Source organism: Kogia breviceps, chromosome 11 (assembly GCF_026419965.1).
Source record: "Kogia breviceps isolate mKogBre1 chromosome 11, mKogBre1 haplotype 1, whole genome shotgun sequence".
NCBI lineage: Eukaryota > Metazoa > Chordata > Mammalia > Artiodactyla > Physeteridae > Kogia > Kogia breviceps.
This window is the reverse complement of record NC_081320.1, coordinates 21,458,730-21,479,747: the sequence shown is the minus strand read 5'-3', so window position 1 is coordinate 21,479,747 and position 21,018 is coordinate 21,458,730. Positions and strand designations below refer to the sequence as shown.

General features: G+C 33.1%; 1 protein-coding gene and 1 long non-coding RNA gene across 3 annotated transcripts in view; both read right to left on the bottom strand.

Annotated features, from left to right (window-relative positions):
• Window positions 1-7,588, bottom strand: part of LOC136792207 (uncharacterized) — a 132,495-nt gene extending 124,907 nt beyond the window's left edge. The window contains exons 1-2 of the long non-coding RNA XR_010835672.1: window positions 7,557-7,588; window positions 606-649 (exon numbers count right to left, since the gene is read on the bottom strand). This is a non-coding gene — a long non-coding RNA (uncharacterized lncRNA). The remainder of the gene's footprint in view (window positions 1-605; window positions 650-7,556) is intronic.
• The window catches only part of LRRTM4 (leucine rich repeat transmembrane neuronal 4), an 881,514-nt gene that overhangs the window by 384,004 nt on the left and 476,492 nt on the right, over window positions 1-21,018 (bottom strand). The gene's annotated exons all lie outside the window — the stretch shown is intronic.

The following is a 21,018-nucleotide window of genomic DNA, read 5'->3' as shown; positions in this document are numbered from 1 at the left end:
AAAAAAGTCATTTCTCACCCCCACCCCCTATGGTTGCCTATTTCCAAGAAAAAATCTGTTATCTAATTTCCCTTCATACTCTTAATATCTAAAGACAAGATCCAACATGTACAAAGTTTTAAAAGATAATAATTGTAGAGCAAGAATTATAGCCAAACTTTAGTTCATACCATATGAGATTTGGCAGACTACAGCTTATGTGCCAAACTTGGCCCACCACCTGTGTAAATAAAGTTTTACTGCAACATAGCCACATCCATTCATTTACATGTTGCATATGGATATTTTCAGACTACGACAGAATAATTACAATAGAGACTGTATAGCCTGCAAAGTCTTAAATATTTACCATCTGGCATTTTACACAAAAACTATGCCAATCCCTGATACAAAATTTGTAAAACCCCTGATCAAAAGGGTATATAATGATTCAGAAAGATTGCCACACATTTATTTTTCCTATGAAGATATTATATAAAATAAGTTTGGGGAAAATCCTGTAAAACATGGGATAAAGTATAAATAACTGTGACATTATTATGAAACCTATGTATATATAAAAATTTTCCTGAACAGAATAGGCTAACAGTATAATATATACTTACTGTTGAAAGCAATTGTGATAATGTGTGTGAAAATGCTTTGAACCCTGGAACAAGGTAAACAAATTAATTGGATTATCATTAGGCACAAGAAGACCATTAATTAGAGGAATAACTAGTTCACAGTATACTAACATATAATTTAGTTTTTAAATTATAAGCAGGCATGGTTAATTTTACTTTTCCTTACTAATAATAACATGAATTTTAGTCCGGCTGTTTTGATTTCAAGGAACTGAGAACCAACCAAGTTAGTCCAGTGGTTCTTATCCTGGCTGCACATTATAGTCACCTGGAGAGGCTTCAAACAAAATACCAAGTGCCCTTTCCATATCCCAGACCCATTAAATTAGACCTCTTGTTAATTTTCAAAAACTCACCACATGCTTCTAATGTGCAGCCAGGTTCAAGAAACATGAGCTATTGAAATAAACATATAAATAAAAGGAACCTGTATTTTGGGTGGATATGGACTGGAGAGTTAAATTTCATGGGAAGCTAAGACTAAGATTCATACTAGCAGAGGGATTCATGTTTTCTTGAACTGAGAAAGTTCCCACGAGAGTATAAACACACATAAACATGACTCTCTCCCACTTCTCCCATCAGCTTTTCCATAGTCTGTTACCAATTGCCTTCTTCAGTTTCTATGTCCCCATAAATTTTTGGTCAATAGTTTGGAGTTTTCATGGACCTCTGGCATCAATTCCAAATTTTGGCAAATTTTATAGTAATCTTTTTATTTTCCTATACCTAATTACTCCAGTATTTATTTTAAAATCAATCTAACCAACTAAAAATCTCAAAGTAGGGTAGTCTTTTTCACTGTTTATATTTCATAGCTGATTGTTTCATAGAACAGAGGTTGTTAGTTACTGGGCATTCTTTTTAATTGTCTGTCTTTGGTCATGTAACAAGTGTTTCTGGATGAAGGGGAATAAATTTAAAAGTGCTAGGGCCAGCCAACAGGTATATGAAAGGTGTGCAACATCATTAATCTAAGGGAAATGCAAATCAAAAACACATTGAGATATCACATTACTTCTGTTAGAATGGCTACTGTCAAACAGACAAAAAAAAAAAAAAAAAACAAGTGCTGGTGAGGATGTGGAGAAAAGGAACTCTTGTGCACTCAAAAAATTAAAAATAAAGCTACCATATGGAAGCAATTCTACTTCTGCGTCTTTATTCAAAGGAATTGAAAAATGCACCCCTCAGAAAGAAATATGCACCCCTATGTTCACTTCAGTATTATTTAAGCAACCTAAGTGTCCATCAGTTGAAGAATAGAGGAAGAGAAATTGAGGTATATGTATACAATGGGATATTATTCAGCCATAAAAAGAAGAAAATTTGCCATTTGCAAAAACATGGATGGACCTTGAGGACATTAAACTAAGTGAAATAATTCAGAGAAAGACAAATATTGTATGATCTCACATATATGTAGAATCTAAAAAACAAAAAAATCAAACTCCTAGAAAAGCAAAACACATTGGTTGTGCCAGAGACAGCTGTTTAAGGTGGGCAAAATGGGCAAAGATGGTCAAAAGGTACAAACTTCTATATGTAAATAAGTCCTGTGGGTATAACATACTACATGTTAACTATAGGTAATAACACTGTATTGTACGTATGAAAGTTGCTGAGAGAGTAGATCTTAAAAGTTCTCATCACAAGAAAAAAATTGTAACTCTGTGTGGTGATGGACTTACTGTGGTGATCATTTTGAAAAATGTATAAATGTCAAGTCATTATGTTCTACACTTGAAACTAATAAAATAATATATGTCAATTATATCTCAATTAAAAAAACTGCTAGGCCCAGAGTGAAACCAGTTAATGTTAGCTATAGCTAGTGCCAAAAAGGCCTCCTCACTCAGTATTGTCTTTTCCCTTTTACTTTTTCTTTGATTTATTCTTCTGTTCTCTCTAAACAAAGTAAAATACCCTGTAACCACCTTTATATTTCTAATATATTACAAGTGGCATTAGATTATTTAGTTTTCTTTTTAATTAATTTTTATTGAAGTATGGTTGCTTTACAATGTTGTGAGAATATTAATTTTCTTGATTAAAACATGTTCTATTAAAAGAAAATTTAAATAGTTATAATATACTAGCCACTAATGAAAATTAGAGTAAAATGTCTAAGAAAGCAAGAATATATATATATATGTTTTTGGTTTTCCACATTAGACATACGACCCCAAAAATCAGATTTACATAATTATTTTAAAGAGGATTGTTGTCTTTTTATCAATTCAATATAGGTAATACTGAACAGTTAGTTCCTTTGAATCTCAAGTCCTGGATTTTATAACAATATTTTTCATTCAATGCTTATAAATATATTTAGGAATGAGAATTTTCTGATTTAGTGAGCCTTGAAATAACTATTTTCTAAGCAACTTTTATAAATTTCTTCATTACTTAGGTCAGTCAAAAGTTGTCATTTTTGAAAACAAAGTCTTTTTCTTCTCCCACTAAACTTGTCAGTCTTCTTTTTATTTGCTAAACTTGGCAATGGCTTTCTGAATCTGCAGCTAAATTTATTCTTTTATACAGGGTTATTTAGCATACTTGACTAGATGATCACCATAAAACAATGTACTTCAAAACAAATATATTGTGTTTGTCTCAATTTTTTAATTTCCTGACAAATGTCTTGGGATTTAGAAGACCATTTTTCTTAAAGTAATAAACCATTATCGTGTCACAGTGGATAATAATTCCTTTAGTAGAGTTGTCTAAATATCCCAAGTCTTTTTCTTTTTCTTTTTTTTTTTTCAGTTGGGTAGCTTCAGCACTTAGATATTATAATAAAATAGCAAGAAACTAAATATAATGGCTTATGTTTTGTCATAGAATCAACACAAGCTCTGTAAGTGAGGTGCCGGTTCCTCCTCAGTCATAATTTGAAACACATTTCATATGCCTGAGCAGCATGATTTGTTTAGAATCAAGTCAGTGGTAAGAGACTCAATAATTTTGTTTCCTTTTCAAATGAGTTATATGGAATCTCTTAAATCTGAATAACACTTCTTTTATGGGCATGTTTTATACCAAGTGATTGATTCTTACACATTGGCAGGCAATCATAAAAGGCAATACATTTTTCATTAATGATCTGTACCTGTCCTCTTTTGGGAGGAGTTGAAAAGTAAAGCAAAAAACATTTTGCTTACATCTTAAAGTCACTTTTTATATTAAATGTATCTTTTTTCTGCCACATGCAGTTCTATTATACCTCGAATCATTTTGACAGTTCTTCTCAAGAACTCCAGATTTGATATCTCCAATTGGTTGTGGAACAGGCATCTTGAGAAGTAACACAGTCAAAGTAAAGGTCTTTGCTCTGTTTCTTTTGTTTTCTTTGTGAGAGGCAAGGTAGAGTAAAGGTGAAGATCAGAGGCTGGCAAACTATGGCCCATGGGCCCAATATGGCTCTCTGTGTATGGTTCTTGAACTAAGAGTGTTTTCTACAGGTAGACATTTGCAATCTATGATATGATAGGGAACCCTGGAGTCACTTTGTCTGCAAAGCATCTTGGTTTGGCTAAATTACCTTGGGCCAGTTATGCAATCTCCCTATGCCTTAACTACCTCACAGCATATATGCTTAGAAAAAAAGCCTACGAAAGCATATGCCTAGATGTTAATTGTGGTTTTCAGTGGAAAAATTACTAATGACTTTTTCTTTTTCCCATGTGATTTTTCTGAGACCGGACATTTGCAAAAGTTTCTGTGGTAAATATTTTATAATATATAAATATGCTATGGACAATATTAAGCAGTAAATGGGAAGAGTTCAGATAAAATATCCTTGGAGAAAATGGATTTGTATCTTTGGGAAAAAAGATTTAGGTAAAGATGTATTTGGAATTGTAAAAGTATTAAAGCAACTTAGCTGTATATATTATTTGTATCAAAAAAACCATACATAGGGGCTTCCCTGGTGGTGCAGTGGTTGGGAGTCCGCCTGCTGATTCAGGGGACACGGGTTCGTGCCCCAGTCCGGAAAGATTCCACATGCCACGGAACAGCTAGGCCCGTGAGCCACTGCCGCTGAGCCTGCGCGTCCGGAGCCTGTGCTCCGCAACGGGAGAGGCCACAGCAGTGAGAGGCCCGCGTACCGCAAAAAAAAAAAAAAAAAAAAAAAAAAAAACACATAAAAATGTAGAATTATACTAGATACTTTAACAATTATTTTAAGTTCATGGTAAAGTATGTAAAGTCCAATATTAAGGAAAGGGAATATCTATATATGTTATACAGACTATTATATATGCTATAAAGCTCTAGATCTAGAGTTTGTTTATGATTCATATTTGGCTTATGCCATTTAACAGCCCTTTCTTTGGGTAATTGTAATTTATCTAAAATGCAGTTTATTTCTTTTTATCAAAAATCAGGGAAAATACAGTATTTTCTTAACAGAGATGTGTTGAATGCTAAGTCAGATAAATCATGGAAAGATTTTAGCACAATGACTGGCTGGAACATAAATGCTTAATTATCATTCAACACAATTTATATAAATTTATTGTTTCTATGTGTGTGTCTGTTTTTCAAGTGTGAAATAGAAACAATAGCAAATCAGAAAGTTAAATCGTTAAGAAGTAAACAATAGTTTACTAGAAAATTATAAGAAGCATGTCACATAGAATCAAAAATATCAACTGAAGTCCTAGTCTTGCCACTTCCTTGATTTATAACTTTGAAGATGACATTAGATTTCTTTTAAGTTTAGTTTCTTTAAATCTATAAAATCAGTACATATCAGTTGTCCTTCTTATATCACAATGTCAGTGAAAAGCAAATTAGATAAGGCAATATCCTTTAGATTACAGACAGTACTAGCAATTTTAATTATCGATTATACTTGCAAATCTTAAAAGTAAGTTGGTATTGCTAATAGCAGTAATTCAAATGTTAAGTCCAGGGTTTTAAGGCTGCTCTCACCTGTTCCCTAATTTACTCTAGTCTACCAGTACCTGAAAAAAAGTTGTCTTCAAAATCAAAAGAATAAACCTGCTGAGATTCTGAGAGCCAGAATGTCAATTACTTCTTCACTTAATGTTATGCAGAAGCTTTCAAAGTGAAATCAGTTCTGCTTTAGGCTGGTTTACTGCATTAGTCTGAAGGTTTATGACAAACATTCTAGTCTCCCTCCAGGAAGAGAGTTCAGCATGGAAGCCAGATGAACATGATTAACCCGGCTTTGTTTGCAGCATTGCCACTTCCCAGATTAGTATAAAATATCATGTTCTTATATATATCAAACCAACTCCCAAATGTGACTTTCCATTATCCTGTATTCTGAATGACCTACCTCAGAACTTTGAACCATTAAATTCCATGAATTTATGATTCATTAGTGTGAACAATCATGAGTTAATTGTTAATTGAACTAGCCTTCTCTCTCTCTGTTTAATTGAACCCTAGCTGAATATTTTCAAAGTCATCTACACAGTACTTAATAGTTGATAGCTGTTAAAGAGCCAATTAAACAAAATATTTTATGCAGGCTCCTTGAGAATGTGTAAAACACAAGTGACCTTATAAAGCATGGTACAGTGAAAATAGCTAATGCTCTGGGATATGCTTGTGAAAGATGTGTGAGGGGAATAGAAAGGTGAGAGGTGAGGCATTTGTCTCATTTGTCAACTCTGGCTTGAGTTAACCCTTGAAAAACCCTCATTTTCTTTTCTTGCATACATTCTGCATGTTTACATTGTTGGACAAACATCCAATCTGGTAAATTTCTGCTTGCATTAGACAGTAACTCCAAGATCTAAAAAAAATGGAAACATCAGTGTTTGCAATTTATTTTAGCTTCTAAACCAGTTAATCAAAGAGCACCTGGGAGGAAGAAAAACAGATAAGAATTTCTCCATTTAAAATGCTAGAACCCTACATGACAGTAGAATTTCAATCTCTGCAGAAAAATAATAAAACTCAAGATTTGAAAAGAATTTATACTTGCAACTTAGTGTAATCAATTTAAAGCTAATAATAATTTTAATCAGTGTTTAAATGATGAGTAACCTGATCTGGTGATTATTTCAAGTTTTCAAACTTGACAAAGCTCTCTCTGGGAAATGACCAGGTTCTTCTGTCTATTCAATATGCATAGAGATTATGCTGATACTTTAAAGTCCAAGGGTTGAAAAGCATGAGAGCACTTTAGCTGAAGAGGCAGAACCAGAGAGGTAGAGCCCCAAGTATCACTTACCCTACAGCACTCCTTGGTGAGATGCAAAAGGACGGGATGAGGCAGGCTCTTCCGGAAATTTTGGAGAACAATTTTGGGAGTGAGGGGAGGTTTCTTTGTGTTCTAGCAATCAAATAGCATTTACCCAAGGGACTCGGGTGCGACTCAGGTTGGAGGATGACTCAACTTTTAAAGGTTACTTACATTTCAATTTTTTAGTTAATTAAGTTTGAAGTTTTAATTATTTTTCAAAATTAACTTAGAGATTTTAATATTTTAAATTTAAGTTTTGAAAATGTAATTTAACTTTGCAAATATAAGTTTTGGAAATTTAGTTGAGATTTAATTTTTGAAAATTTCATCTGTGACATTTTCATTTAGTTAAAAAATTTTTTGTTTAAAATATTACTTTAAAATTTGATTTTGTGAATAAGATGTCTAAAAAAATTTAATGTTTGACAATTATTTCTTCTAAAAACTATTTGGCAGCTGTTTTACATTTGTGCTGATGCATGATTCGTATTTATACTTATGTTACAAATACCTATTGTCAAATGTATGCGTGGTCATGATTTAGGCGACCTCCTGTACCTCGAGCTTTATTCTCTCCAGGACTTGTTTTCACAGTGTTGGGGTCCAGGGTAGGCCACCCAAAAATCTGCCTCAATGGCATACTGATTATTTTGAATTAAAGGTACAGAAGAAATGGTCACCACAAGAGGGACACTCTGACTCACCTTTCTGTCTCCTTGAAAGCAGGAAATAAATCTCTCTTGTGGAAGGTGCACTCCCTGCATTTGGTGGTAGAAGAACATCATTATCAAAGACAGGGAATTCTGGGCTGAGAAGGTTTTATAAACAAACCTTACTTCTTTAATTTACTACCCCAGCCCAAACTCTATTTAGATTCTTTGCTAATTGGGCACCCAAAACCTAAGTTTCTTTGTTTAAAAAGCATAAAAGCCTCCTGCTTTGGCCACTTCTTAGGTCGTATCTCTATGGAACCTCCATGCTCATGAATTAATTTTTTTTTCCTTTTTCTCCTGTTTAAAAAAATTAAAATTAATAAATAAAAACCAGGGGTTGAGGTAGGGCTCAGATGGTAATTCAGGTATTCATTCTCTCTTTCTCTCTCTCTCTCTCTCTCTCTCCCTTTCTCAGCAACACAGCATAGTCTTGGATCTTTCAAGATGTCTTATTCTTGCCTCCAATAAAGTGCAGCTGGGTCTCCAAAATTTAAACATTCTTCAGCATTCTGTAATGTCGGCGGCACAAGATACAATGTTCTGCAGCACAGATACAGGAAGGTAGAGGTGGGCCTTAATTGTTGTCAGTGCAAATTTTAGATCTTGAACATTCTTCTGGTAACTTTTTCTTCAGTGTTTTGTTCCCCTTGTTCTTTTTATGGTAGCATAACTTTCTGGTCATTGCTGTATTCACATTTTAAATCACAGTAAGGTCTCCCAAGACTTGTTTTACATCTGTTGAGCTCATTCTGTTTAGAATAATGTAATGCTGCCTCCTTAGCCTGTGTATTTGCTAACCATGGGGCCATTATATAATCTGTCTCTATATTTCCACAAAATTATATGTGCAACTACTATCCAGAAAGAAAAAAATATAGAACAGGAAAACAGTGCTTTTTTTTTTGGTGATAATTGTGCTGTCAACAGAAGATCTATGTGTAGTCTTTTCCAAATTATGCTTTTTTTTCCAAAAGTCTTTAAAAAGTGCAATTGAACATAAAGGGCAAATGTCATTCAAGTTCAAAATCAAAGGAACCCACTTTATAACATCTGAAATTTCAATAACATTAAAAGTCGTCCATTATTTTTGGTCAAAATTAAATTGAGAAGATTTTGGAAACATTCCATTTCAAATACTGCCCATAATGTCAGAGGCTTATTATAATAAACTACAAATTCTGAATTTATAACAAGTTTAATCCTTCTGCATTGTGTTCTCCCCAATTAAATCAACTCTATTCTATAGTTACTGGAAGTCTACCGCATGTTACTAAAATAAAGATTATTGATAGTCTGGATTATTATTTTTCTGAAGGAGACAAAGGAGACATTGCCTATTTGGGAAGTAGATTCAAAAGTAAAAATATGAGTAGGAGGAAAGATTAAGTTGTGTGTGCATGTATGTGTATGTATACTTACAGCATGACTTTCAAGGAAGATTATAATTTATTTCTTACTTTCCTTAATGTACTCATGAAATGTGGAAGCATAATTCAAAAGAATACATTGGGAAAGAAGTTAATATTTTCATCTCAAAACCAATTTAGCTTTGGTTTAAAAACAAGGTTTGGGGAACTCTAATTTTATTCAGTAGGTACTCCCACCCGAGGTAATATTGCATAAGCTTAAGAAAGTGATAATTGTAAAATGAGGTCTTGCAACAGTATGACTATGTATTATTTAAAATAGGACTTCAGTGAGCAACCTGATAATTGTCCCCGTTTACTGCAATATATATAGTGTAGATAAAGCATTGAGGGCTACAGAGGAAGCTAAGGAAGGGTATCTTAAAACTTAATTTAAAAGTAAATTTCAAAGTTGATGTTTTTTCCCTCACTGACAGCTTCAGGCAAATTGTGACAGAAGACACAGATATAGATCCTTTACATACACCTGACAAAAATAATTTCAAAGAACAACTATCAGCTATGTTCTTCAAGCCAGGGAAGTATGTGCATGCCTTAGTGGAGATGGTCTTATCTCCAAGCAAGTTTACCCTTGGTCACTCAGGCCAGAAATTATTCATTCTGCACATTTCTCTCACAAGATGAAACGACATCTTAGATTTTCTTGATACAGTTTCTTCATATTCTCTAAGGACTATATGCCCATAAAATAATTCAGCATTTTGGAAAAAACTTTTAACATAGAGAGAACTTTTGAATATTCTATCCGAGCAATGGTGTTTTTCAGTACCTCCTACCCTCTAGTCACCTTTTCTGATTGGCAGATTTAACCCATTCTTGGGGAACCTAAATAAGATATCACTTACATTCTGAAGCCTACCCATACAAGCACAACTAGTCCCTAGATATTCTATGATCTGATAAATCTTTATAATTAATGTTGATTAATGTTATTTAACACCTATTGTATTGATCTGTGGTTCATTCACATTGATTTAATACCTATAATAATAATTAATAATATTAATATTTTATTGAAAAAGTATTATGAGTCAAGTATTACAGTGAACGATTTGTAAGTATTATTTCTTTTAATTTTCATCAAAGTTATTTCAAATATTACTACTCCTATTCAACAAGGAACTTAGCTATTATTTTCCTACTGCTAATTGGGTGGCAGAACTGCTTTTCTACACAGATCTGCTGGACTTAGAGCTGTAATTCTTTCCATCTTTTTATTACTTTGCAGTAATGGACCCAGAAGTTACAGAGATAATAGTCACAGGTCTTGCCCTCAGAGAACTCACACATAATTGTGGAAATTAATTTTGAAAACTATATTTGAAATACAATGTAAAATTAAGTCATGTCCCACTCTTTTTGACCATTTTGGGGGGTCTTAATATCTTCAGCATCTCAACTTTCCCATAAAGGATGCTAAATACATGTTTGTTGAATGGGTGAGTAAATGCTACTAAATCACATTCTGTAACAACTGACTTTGACAGGATAACATTCTGGATTACATAACCTGAAGCTGAATGGAATGCTGGAAAAGCCTGGGGCTCTGATTCAGGTGAAGCATACTCGATATCAAGAAGGGAGGTGTAATGTAGGAACAAAGTATTTGGCAGAGTAAATTCCTGGTCCAAAGCTAGGAGTCTCTGTTAATCTTGTCATTTGATTCTTCTCCCCTATAATAACAGAATGGAGGGTATTCCCAATTTACCTATTACAACCATTTGCATGGTTGTCATAGCTCTGAGCCTCCATTTTTACATCTGTAAAAAAGAAAAATGATGCTAGCCTTATTCATTTCATATAAATTAAATCATATGTGTGAGATATCAACTACAGCTCCAGGTACATAGTTTGTGCTTAATAAATGTTTATTTATGTGAAATGGGATCTAATAGATCCTTCCTATACACTCTGGCAATGTCTCAAATAAATCCAGGATGGTGTAAAGAAGCTGCACATTTTTAGTGAAGAAAAATGATATATTCTATCTTTCTCTCTTGGGTTCCTCAAATGCTAATAGTAACAACTTTCATTAGTGAAAGAAACAGAACAGCATACTGGTGAAGAGCTCTGATGCTGAGCTAGATTGCCTTTTCCCAATCCTGCCTTTATTAATTGCTATTTTGTGACTTTCAATATGTTCTTTAAGTTTTTATATGCCTCAGTTCCACCATCTATAAAAGGAGGTCACTAGTAGTACTGGACATGTACAGTTTGTTGAATTAAATGAATAGAACAAGGATGGGGCTTAGAACAAAACAGTAAACACCTTAAAAAAAGGAGACTAGGGCTTCCCTGGTGGCGCAGTGGTTGAGAGTCGGCCTGCCGATGCAGGGCACACGGGTTCGTGACCCGGTCCGGGAAGATCCCACATGCCGCAGAGCGGCTGGGCCCGTGAGCCATGGCCGCTGAGCCTGTGCGTCCGGAGCCTGTGCTCCGCAACGGGAGAGGCCACAGCAGTGAGAGGCCCGCGTACCGCAAAAAAAAAAAAAAGGAGACTAAAGGGCATCATCTCTGTGGGGACAGACAATTGTAGTCATAGATTCATGCTCAGAAGTTCAAATTCTCTTACTCAATTCATTTTAAAGCTCAAGCTTTAAAGCAAAAGACTGAAAGCATAAGGGTCACTACAGCTTAAAAGAAGTAAAGTAATAGTTAGAAATCAGAAGCTTAATGTGAAAGCTCAGCAGTTTCCCTTTATTTGAGCATCTTCTGTGATTAATGCAACACATACAAAAAATGGAAGACTCTTCTTGTCATAGAGGAGCTTGATATGTAGACAGCTACACAAGTCAATATATACAAAAGGAACATATAAAATATTTAAATATTATGAGCCCACTGAAGATTAGCATTTTATGAAAATGAATTAAAGAAGATGTGACATTTAGGTTGAATCTTGAAGAATTACTAGGAGTTCCCTAAAACAAGGATGACTAGTAATGAATGCTGTGCATGGTATGTCCAGCCCAAATGTATGGCTGACAGATGATTTGGCTGCTGAATTCCAGCCCATGGTCTAATTTAATCACAAACCTGTGAACATTGCCCAGTTCTTCTGGGAAGACTGCCAAATTCCAAGTTTACTCAAAGACAATATATTGGGAGGTAGGGGACAATTTCTCGAACTGCTGTGTCATCTGTTAACTTTGTTTAATATTTTAAGGACCTGTCATACTTTCCTGCAGTGGCTGCACCATTTTGCATTCCTACCAGCAGCACATGTGAGTTTCAGTTTCTTCATATCCTAGTCAACACTTATTTGTTTACATTTTTTTTTTATTAAAGCCATCACAGTGGGTGTGAAGTGGTGTTTGTGGTTTTGATTTGGATTTCTCTTATAACTAATGATGTAAGCATCTTTTCATGTGTTTCTTGGCCATGTATTTATCTTCTTTTTTGTTTGTTTGTTTTTATTGGGGTATAGTTGTTTTACAATGTTTTGTTAGTTTCTACTGTACAGCGAACTGAAGTAGATTTCCCTGTGCTGTATAGCAAGTTCTCATTAGTTATCTATTTTATATATATTAGTGTATATATGTTAGTCCCAATCTCCTAATTCATCCCCTCCCTTCCCCTCTTGGTGTCTATACATTTGTTTTCTACATCTATGTCTCTGTTTCTGCCTTTCAAACTGGTTCATCTGTACCATTTTTCTAGATTCCACATGTATGTGTTAATATACGAATTTGTTTTCCTCTTTCTTACTTGCTTCACTCTGTATGACAGACTCTATTTTCTTTTGATACATGTTGATTCAAATCCTTTGCCTGTTTTTCAATTGGGCTGTTTGACTTTTTTATTATTGTATTAATAAGAGTTCTTATGTTCCCATGTTCATTGCAGCATTTTTTTATAATAGCCAAGATACAGAGACAACCTAAATGTCCATTGATGGATGAATGGATAAAGAAATTGTGGTATATATATATTCAAAATAGTACATTGTTGAGCCATAAAAAAGAATGAAATCTTGCCATTTGCAACAACATGGATGGATCTTGAGGACATTGTGCTACATGAAATAAGTTGAATGGAGAAAGACAATAATGCAGAGGACAGATTGATTGTTGCTAGAGTTGGATTGGGTGGGACTAGGGCAAAATACGTAAGGGGATCTAAGATACAAATTTCCAGTAATAAAATGAGTAAGTCAATGGATGTAATGTACAGCATGGTAAGTAAAGTTAATAATACTGTATTGCATATTTGCAAGTTTCTAAGAGAGTAGATCTTAAAAGTTCCCATTACAAGAAAAATAAATGGTAATTATGTGTGGTGACAGTTGTTAACTAGGCTTATAGTAGTGATCATTTCACAATATATACATATAGTGAATCATTGTTTTGTGCACCTAAAACTAATACAATGTTATATATCCGTTATACCTCAACATTAATTAATTATTAAAAGGTCTTTCTGGTCAAAAATAAGAGTTCTTGATTCTGGATATTAGACACATCAGATGTGTGATTGAATTATAATTGTAATTTGGCATTAATAGAATTGAAAATATGTTCTAATGATGCTTTTCACTGCCTTTTGCAACATAATAATGAGAAGTAAGCAAAGTGAATATCTGTCAGGAGACAGTCTGAATTTGACACCATATTTTCTTAATTCCTATTAAAATGATGGAAGGAAGAAAACAAAAGAGAACATTTAAATCATTTACAAAACTTAAGAAAAAATTCTGATAACTAGAGGAATATCTAAAAGGTAAAAGACAGGTGAGACAGGAGAGTGGGAATGGCAGATGACCTCATCGTATATTGCATATTAGAGAAAAGTACACTTAGGTATTAAAACCTGGCACTAAAATAAGTCAATGACAATTTCTGATTAGGATCATTAGCCTAACTATAAGAAGGGTCTCAAAGTAGGCAATGGAGAAGTCGGGGTATTGGGATATATTTTGATACAACTAACTAAAGTTTTAAAGCATCTTTTAAAGATAAGATGGAATACTGTAGAAAAATGATCAATGAATTTGAAGATAAGAATACAAATTTTCTCAGAACTCAGGGACAGATTAGGAGATAAATATTATGAGAAAGCCATAAAGAGAAGAACTAGGATGGTCGACTTTCAAAGTCATGGATATATGAAATCAGAATTTCAGAAAAAAATGAGGAAAACAGAAAGTGAGGGAGCCATAAACCAGTACATCGTAAGATATATTATCTCTGACCCCAAAGTTAGCCTCATTTTTGAGAGAAATCTGAGTACAGTCAAAATTAAAGAAAAGAAATATTTAAGTAGAAATATAAATATATACTAATCTTGATGTGTGTCAAAAAGAAAAAGAAATATACTGATAGATTTTTATTGTATTTGTTTAAAGTATCATAAAATAAATTGAAATAAAATGACAAATTTGGATATAGAGTATCAACATATAGGGAAGAAAAATGAATATGTATATGAAGTGTTTTTACAAATTAAAATACTTTTATTAATAAAAAATATATTCACACTAGAGATGAAATGCAGACAAGAAATATACGGAGGCTTTCATTTCATTTTTATTTCTTGGGGGTTTTTTTGTTTGTTTTTTGTTTATGAATATAGGCACTAGGTTGTGTATAATCTGTTGTGGAAATAAGAGAACAAATTTCATATTTTTTCATATATAACTTCTTGTTTCTTAAAGAATTATGTCTCTAAGATGAAAAAAAGGAACATCTGCCAGCCAGAAACTGGATGATTATTTCACTTTGATTCTCAATGCTTCAATTTTTTTGCTTGTTTGTTTTTTTAAAATTGGGATATAATTCACATATCATAAAAGTCAGCCTTTTAAAGTGTGCAATTCAGTCGGTTTTAGTATAATCACAGTCATGCAATCATCACTATCTAATTTCAGAACATTTTCATCATGCCAAAGAGAAACCTCAAACCTATTAGCATTCATTCCTCGTTCTCCTCCTCTCCCAGGCCTTGGAAACTACTAATTTACATTCTATCTCCATAAATCTTCCTATTCTGGATATGTGTATAGGTGAAATCAAACAGTATGTGAAATTTTGTATCTGGCTTCTTTTACTAGTAGAAAGTTTTCATGGGTCATGCATTTTATAGCATTCACCTGTACTTCATTTCTTTTTATGCTGAATAATAATCCAATGTATGGCTGTATTACATTTTGTTTTCCATTACTCAATTGATGGACTTTTGAGCTGTTTCCACTTTTGGCTATTATGAATAATACTGCTATTAACATACACATATATGTTTTGTGTGGATATATTTTTAAATGTTCTGAAGTGTATAGCTAGGAGTGGAATTGCTGAGTCATATGGTAACTATGTTTAACTTTTTGAGGACTGGGCAACTGTTTTCCACAATGGCTGCACCATTTTGCATTCCCACCAGCAATGTATCAGGGGTCCAATTTCTCCACATCCTAACTAACGCTTGTTATTTTCAATTTTTAAAATTATAGCCATCATAGTGGGTATGAAGTGGTATTTCTTTGTGTTTTTTGAGTTGCTTTTCTCTAATAACTAATGGTGCTAAGCATCTTTTAATGTGTTTATTGGCCATATTTATATCTTCTTTGGATAAATGCCAATTCAAAATCTTTGCCCATTTTTCAATTAAGTTGTTTGTCTTTTTTTATTATTGTAGTATAAGAGTACTTGATATATTCTGGATATTAGACACTTATCAGATATATAATTTGCAAATATTTCCCTTTCTTAATTATTGTAGCTTTGGAGTAGCATGAGCCCACCTAATTTGAAATTGTTCTTAGTTTTTTCAAGATTGTTTTGATTATTCTATGTCCTTTGCATTTCCATGTGACATAAGATCAGCCTGTCCAGTTATGCAAAACAGAGTTGAAATTTTGACATTGCATTGAATGTGTATATAAAGTTAGGGAATATTGTATCTTAACAATATCAAGTCTTCTTCTCCATGATCATGGGGTGTTTTTACATTTACTTAAATTTTCCTTAATTGATTTCAACATAATTTGTACTTTTCAATTAACAAGACTTTCACTTGTTTGATTAAATTTATTCCCAAGTATTTTATATATTTTAATGTTATTATAAATGGAATTGATTCCCTTAATTCATTTTCAGATTATTCATTGCTGATGTATAGAATAACAATTGATTTTTGTATCTCCATCTTGTATTCTTCAAGCTTGCTAAATTCATTTTTTTGATCAAATAAATTTTTCGTGGATTCTTTAAGGGTTTTCTATATATAAGATAATGTCATCTGCAGATAGAGGTGGTTTTACCTCTTCCATTCCAAACTAGATCCCTTTTATTTTGTTATGTTGCCTAACTTCCTTGGCTAAAACCTCTAGTACAAATTAGAAAATAGGCACCTTGTTTTGTTCCTGATTTTAGGGGAAAGAGTATCCAGTCTTTCATCATTAAGTATGATATTAACTGTGTGTTTTTTGTAGATGTGTTTTATCAGGTTGTTGAGTGTTATGAAAAAATGTGAATAAACATGGTGTTGGATTATGTCAAATAATTCTTCTGCATCTATTGTGATGATCATGTGGCTTTGTCCTGTATTCTATTAAAATGGTATATTACATTAATTAAATTTTTATTTATTTGACAAACCTTGAGTTCTTGGGATAAATCACACTTGATCATGCTATATAATCCTTATCACACACTGATGGATTTGGTTTGCTAGTATTGGGTTGGTGACTTTTGCATCTAAGGGATATTGGTGTGTATTATTATTGTACTATTTTTGAAGGGTTTATTTTTGAATAGTTTGAGAAGGATTGATGTTAGTTCTTTAAACATTTGGTAGAATTCCCCAGTGAAACCATCTGGATCTGGGTTTTTTAGTGTGGGATGTCTTCTGATTACAAACTCAATCTCTTTACTTGTTATAGGTATATTTAGATTGTCTATTACTTCATGGGGTAGTTTGCATCTTTCAAGAGATTTTTCCATATCACTAGATTGCCTAATTTGTTCTTATGCAAGTGTTCATAGTATTCTTTATAATCTTTTAAAAAAAATTCTCTAAAGTTGGTGGTTATGCCTTCTATTTCATGTCTGATTTTTGTAATTTGATTCTAGTCGCTTATTTTTTTTTTTCTTGATCAGTCTAACTAAAAGTTTATCAATTTTGTGGATCTCTTCAAAGAACCAGCTTATGGTTTTATTGATTTCACTACTGTTATTATATTATCATGTTTTGCTCTAATTTTTATTGTTTCTTTCCTACTATTTACTTTGAGTACTGTTTGCTACACCTTTTTTTCTCTCTTAAGGTAGAAGATTAGGTTATGGACTGGAGATCTTTTTTATTTTTATTAAAATTATTATTTATTTTATTTCTTATTTTTTTGCGGTACACAGGCCTCTCACTGTTGTGGCCTCTCCTGTTGCGGAGCACAGGCTCCAGACGCGCAAGCTCAGTGACCATGGCTCACAGGCCTAGCCGCTCCGCCACATGTGGGATCTTCGCGGACCAGGACGCGAACCCATGACCCCTGCATCGGCAGTCGGACTCTCAACCACTGCGCCACAAGGGAAGCCCAATAATACACTTTTTAAAGAACAGTTTTAAAATCAAATGACTATATTCCTTCAGAATCTTGTAGTTTCAATCCTATCCAGAGCCTAGGTATTACTTTCTGTGCACGTCTAATATTTTATTCTTTTTAACTCTAAAGGTCGCATATATGTTGAGAATGGTGTACATAGGTAAATACAGGACCATAAAGAATATTTCACAAAAAGTTCTTGAGATCCATATCTTCAGTGCCAAAAACAAACCACCAAAATCTTCACAAAGGAGGTAAAGATGACATATAAAATTCTAGTGTGAACTTTAGAATCTACATAATACTTGCATAACTTGAACTTCGATGTTTTTTGGTGGATCAGAATGCTCCAATAACAAAAATTTCCTTAACCTAAACTGTTACTGGTATATTTGTACACTGCAGTGATTTTCTAGAGACTTACAAATACCTATTACATTTCTGACCTATATTATTTTAATAAAAATTCAATGAAAATGGAGAATTCATGCATACCAAGACAGCTATCTAGTATTTCAAATATTCATTTAACCATTATGCCTCAATCCTAAATATTTTAAGTGTAATGGGATTTTCTGTATTAGAATGTTTTTCCTGAATTCTCTTTAAGGCAAGGAATATGAGAAATATGAAATCAGTTATAAATATGGGTCATAGTGGAAGAAAAGAGAAGCAGAGTTTTATTCCTACAACATGAGTTAAACCTGAAAAAAATTTTGTTAAAAATCTCAAGTTGTAACCATTATAAAAATTATGGACAGGTAACAAATCCAAAATTATTTTTTTTTATTTTGTTTAAAAACTATGTACCAAAGAATGCATTCCCATTCATGGCTAAGTGTGCTATAGACTCTTACAAATAGTAAAATTTAAGAATACAGCGTTTGTTGTTGATAAAGAAAAATCTTCAAACAGGCTCCACAATCTAGCATTTGGAGAGGAAAGTTGAGGGGACTAGTGTTTAAACTTTATGTATGTACTGCTATACTACAGCCCAGGCAGCATTAAGTTGGTTGGTGGTACAGAACATGAAAGCTGACAGATGTTCAAAATTCTGACTTGGTAGGATTTTCTCATTTTAGTTCATGTCAGTGAAATCTCCAACAATTTTTCTACTCTTTCTAATCTGTCAAAAATTTTCACTTACTTTGTCTAATAGAAAATATACATTATATATATACATATATAATACTATTTATTATTACTATATATTTATATATACATATGTGATTTTCTATCTCAAAAATTCAGAATTGTAAGAATGTTATTAAAGATTCAAACCTTTACATTCCATGCTGTCAATTTAAAAACATAAGACTGAGAACTAATGGCTCCTGTCAACAGCATAACAATAGAAGAAAATTAAATCAGCTGTTTACAATGCTGACTGTATTTGAAATTTATAGGTTAGTCTCTTCTAAATGAGTGGTCTTTAGCTGAGCACCCAGCTGATTCATTTTGCCATAGTTATAAACTATTCAACAAGTTTTTCATTACATTTGAGGCATTACTTTGCTGAATAAAATTAATAGCCCAAACACATAAATACATTTGATTTCAAAATACAGTGGACCCTTGAACAAACATGGGTTTGAACTGTGCGGGTCCACTTATATGCACATTTTTTTCACTAAATATGTACTATAGTACTACCTAATGTGTGATTGGTTGAATCCACACACGCAGAATGATGGATTAGGAGGGCCAACTGTAAAATTGTGAGTGGATTTTCTACTGCATAGAGAAATACCAGCACTCCTAACCCTCACATTGTTCAAGAATTAATTGTAGATGAATCCAAAGATTTGGGACATATGATTTTTAAGATTCAAACATCCCACATGGCTCACCCAAGAATGCCTTATCAAACCTTTCCACAATCCCCAAAGTATATATGATTTTTGCAGTTCTCCAACTACTTTTTCCAAAGCCTTCTATTGTATCTGTCAGATCACAATAGAAGGCTGTGGAAGATCATGGTTTATTAGGACAGAAAGAGTTTTTCTAGTTTGCACTAAAGATTTTAGAGGAGAGACAAGAAAATGGATTGCAAATATTCTGGTTTAAATTTTATCATGTAATTTTTTTTTTTTATTATTTTTTTTTTTTGCGGTACACGGGTCTCTCACTGTTGTGGCCTCTCCCCTTGCGGAGCACAGGCTCCGGACGCGCAGGCTCAGCGGCCATGGCTCACGGGCTCAGCCGCTCCACGGCATGAGGGATCTTCCCAGACCGGGGCACGAACCCGTGTCCCCTGCATCGGCAGGCGGATTCTCAACCACTGCGCCACCAGGGAAGCCCTGTTACTGACATTTTTGATAATGCAGAAGAGCATAAAGAAACAGAAATATTATCCTCTAGTAGACTCTATAGACCCTTGCTTCCCAAAGTGTGGGGCTCGGATCAGTTGCATCCCCATTACCTGAGAGATTTTTAGATATGCAGAATACCAGTTTACATCCCAGACAGCAAAATCTGAAATTGTTTTTAAACAAAATCCCCAGGTGATTTATGTGCATGGCTTGAGAAACACTAATATAGAGGCAACCACTATTGACATTTTGGTGGGTACACAGGTGTTTTTTCTCCTCCAATATGTTATAGTTTATGAATTCATACAATTTTATAATACTATATTATAAATATTTCTTATATCATTAGAAGTTATCAATATTGTTTACTAATTTTATTATTAAATATGACATGCCTTTTGCAAAAATGTAGCAAAATAGAGCAGAAATTGAAAACAACCTCATTCCTATCATTACTATAAAAGTTTGATGCACATTGCTTCAACCATTATTGATATATTCTTGCATATTATACATAGGGTATGGAATTATATGGTATTAAAGTCTTGCAACAGGCTTATTTCAGTGACACTTTTCTTGTCATAATGTTTCATCTCTATGTTATAGTACCTCCTGTAAACATGTTCTCAATATTATGTTCCATAAATCATTAGCATTGTAAAATGGTCTTGTTAAGATTGAATCTTAGGAAATGAGTGTTTTTAACCACAAAATTATCCATTTTTAATTATTTAATTTACATTTTTTTTGTTGTTAATCTTCAAATACACCGTAAAAGAAGGGTATAAAGGAGTGAACGTGTATTATTATGGAAAATAGAATACCAATTCTAATTTCGTGTTACAAGGGAAAATCTGATTTTTCTTTCTTTATAGATAATTTGTCTTTTTCTGCCTGGATATTTGTATATATTTTTGCTTTTTATAATAATTTAAAGATAACTATGGTTAAATATGTAAATTTCAGCAAGGATTTTTTTTTCCTAGGAATGTGGTAAACTCTTCATTTGCATATTCCTGTTTTTTTTTTTTTAGCTGAGGGCATTTTATAAAATCTATATGATTTTACCATTTGTATTTATGAAAAATATATTCTTAATTAGCTCTATGTATTTTTCTTATGAATATTTCATCCTTGTGTACATTTGAATTTTTCTTCTGCATTCTGAAACCTTTGCA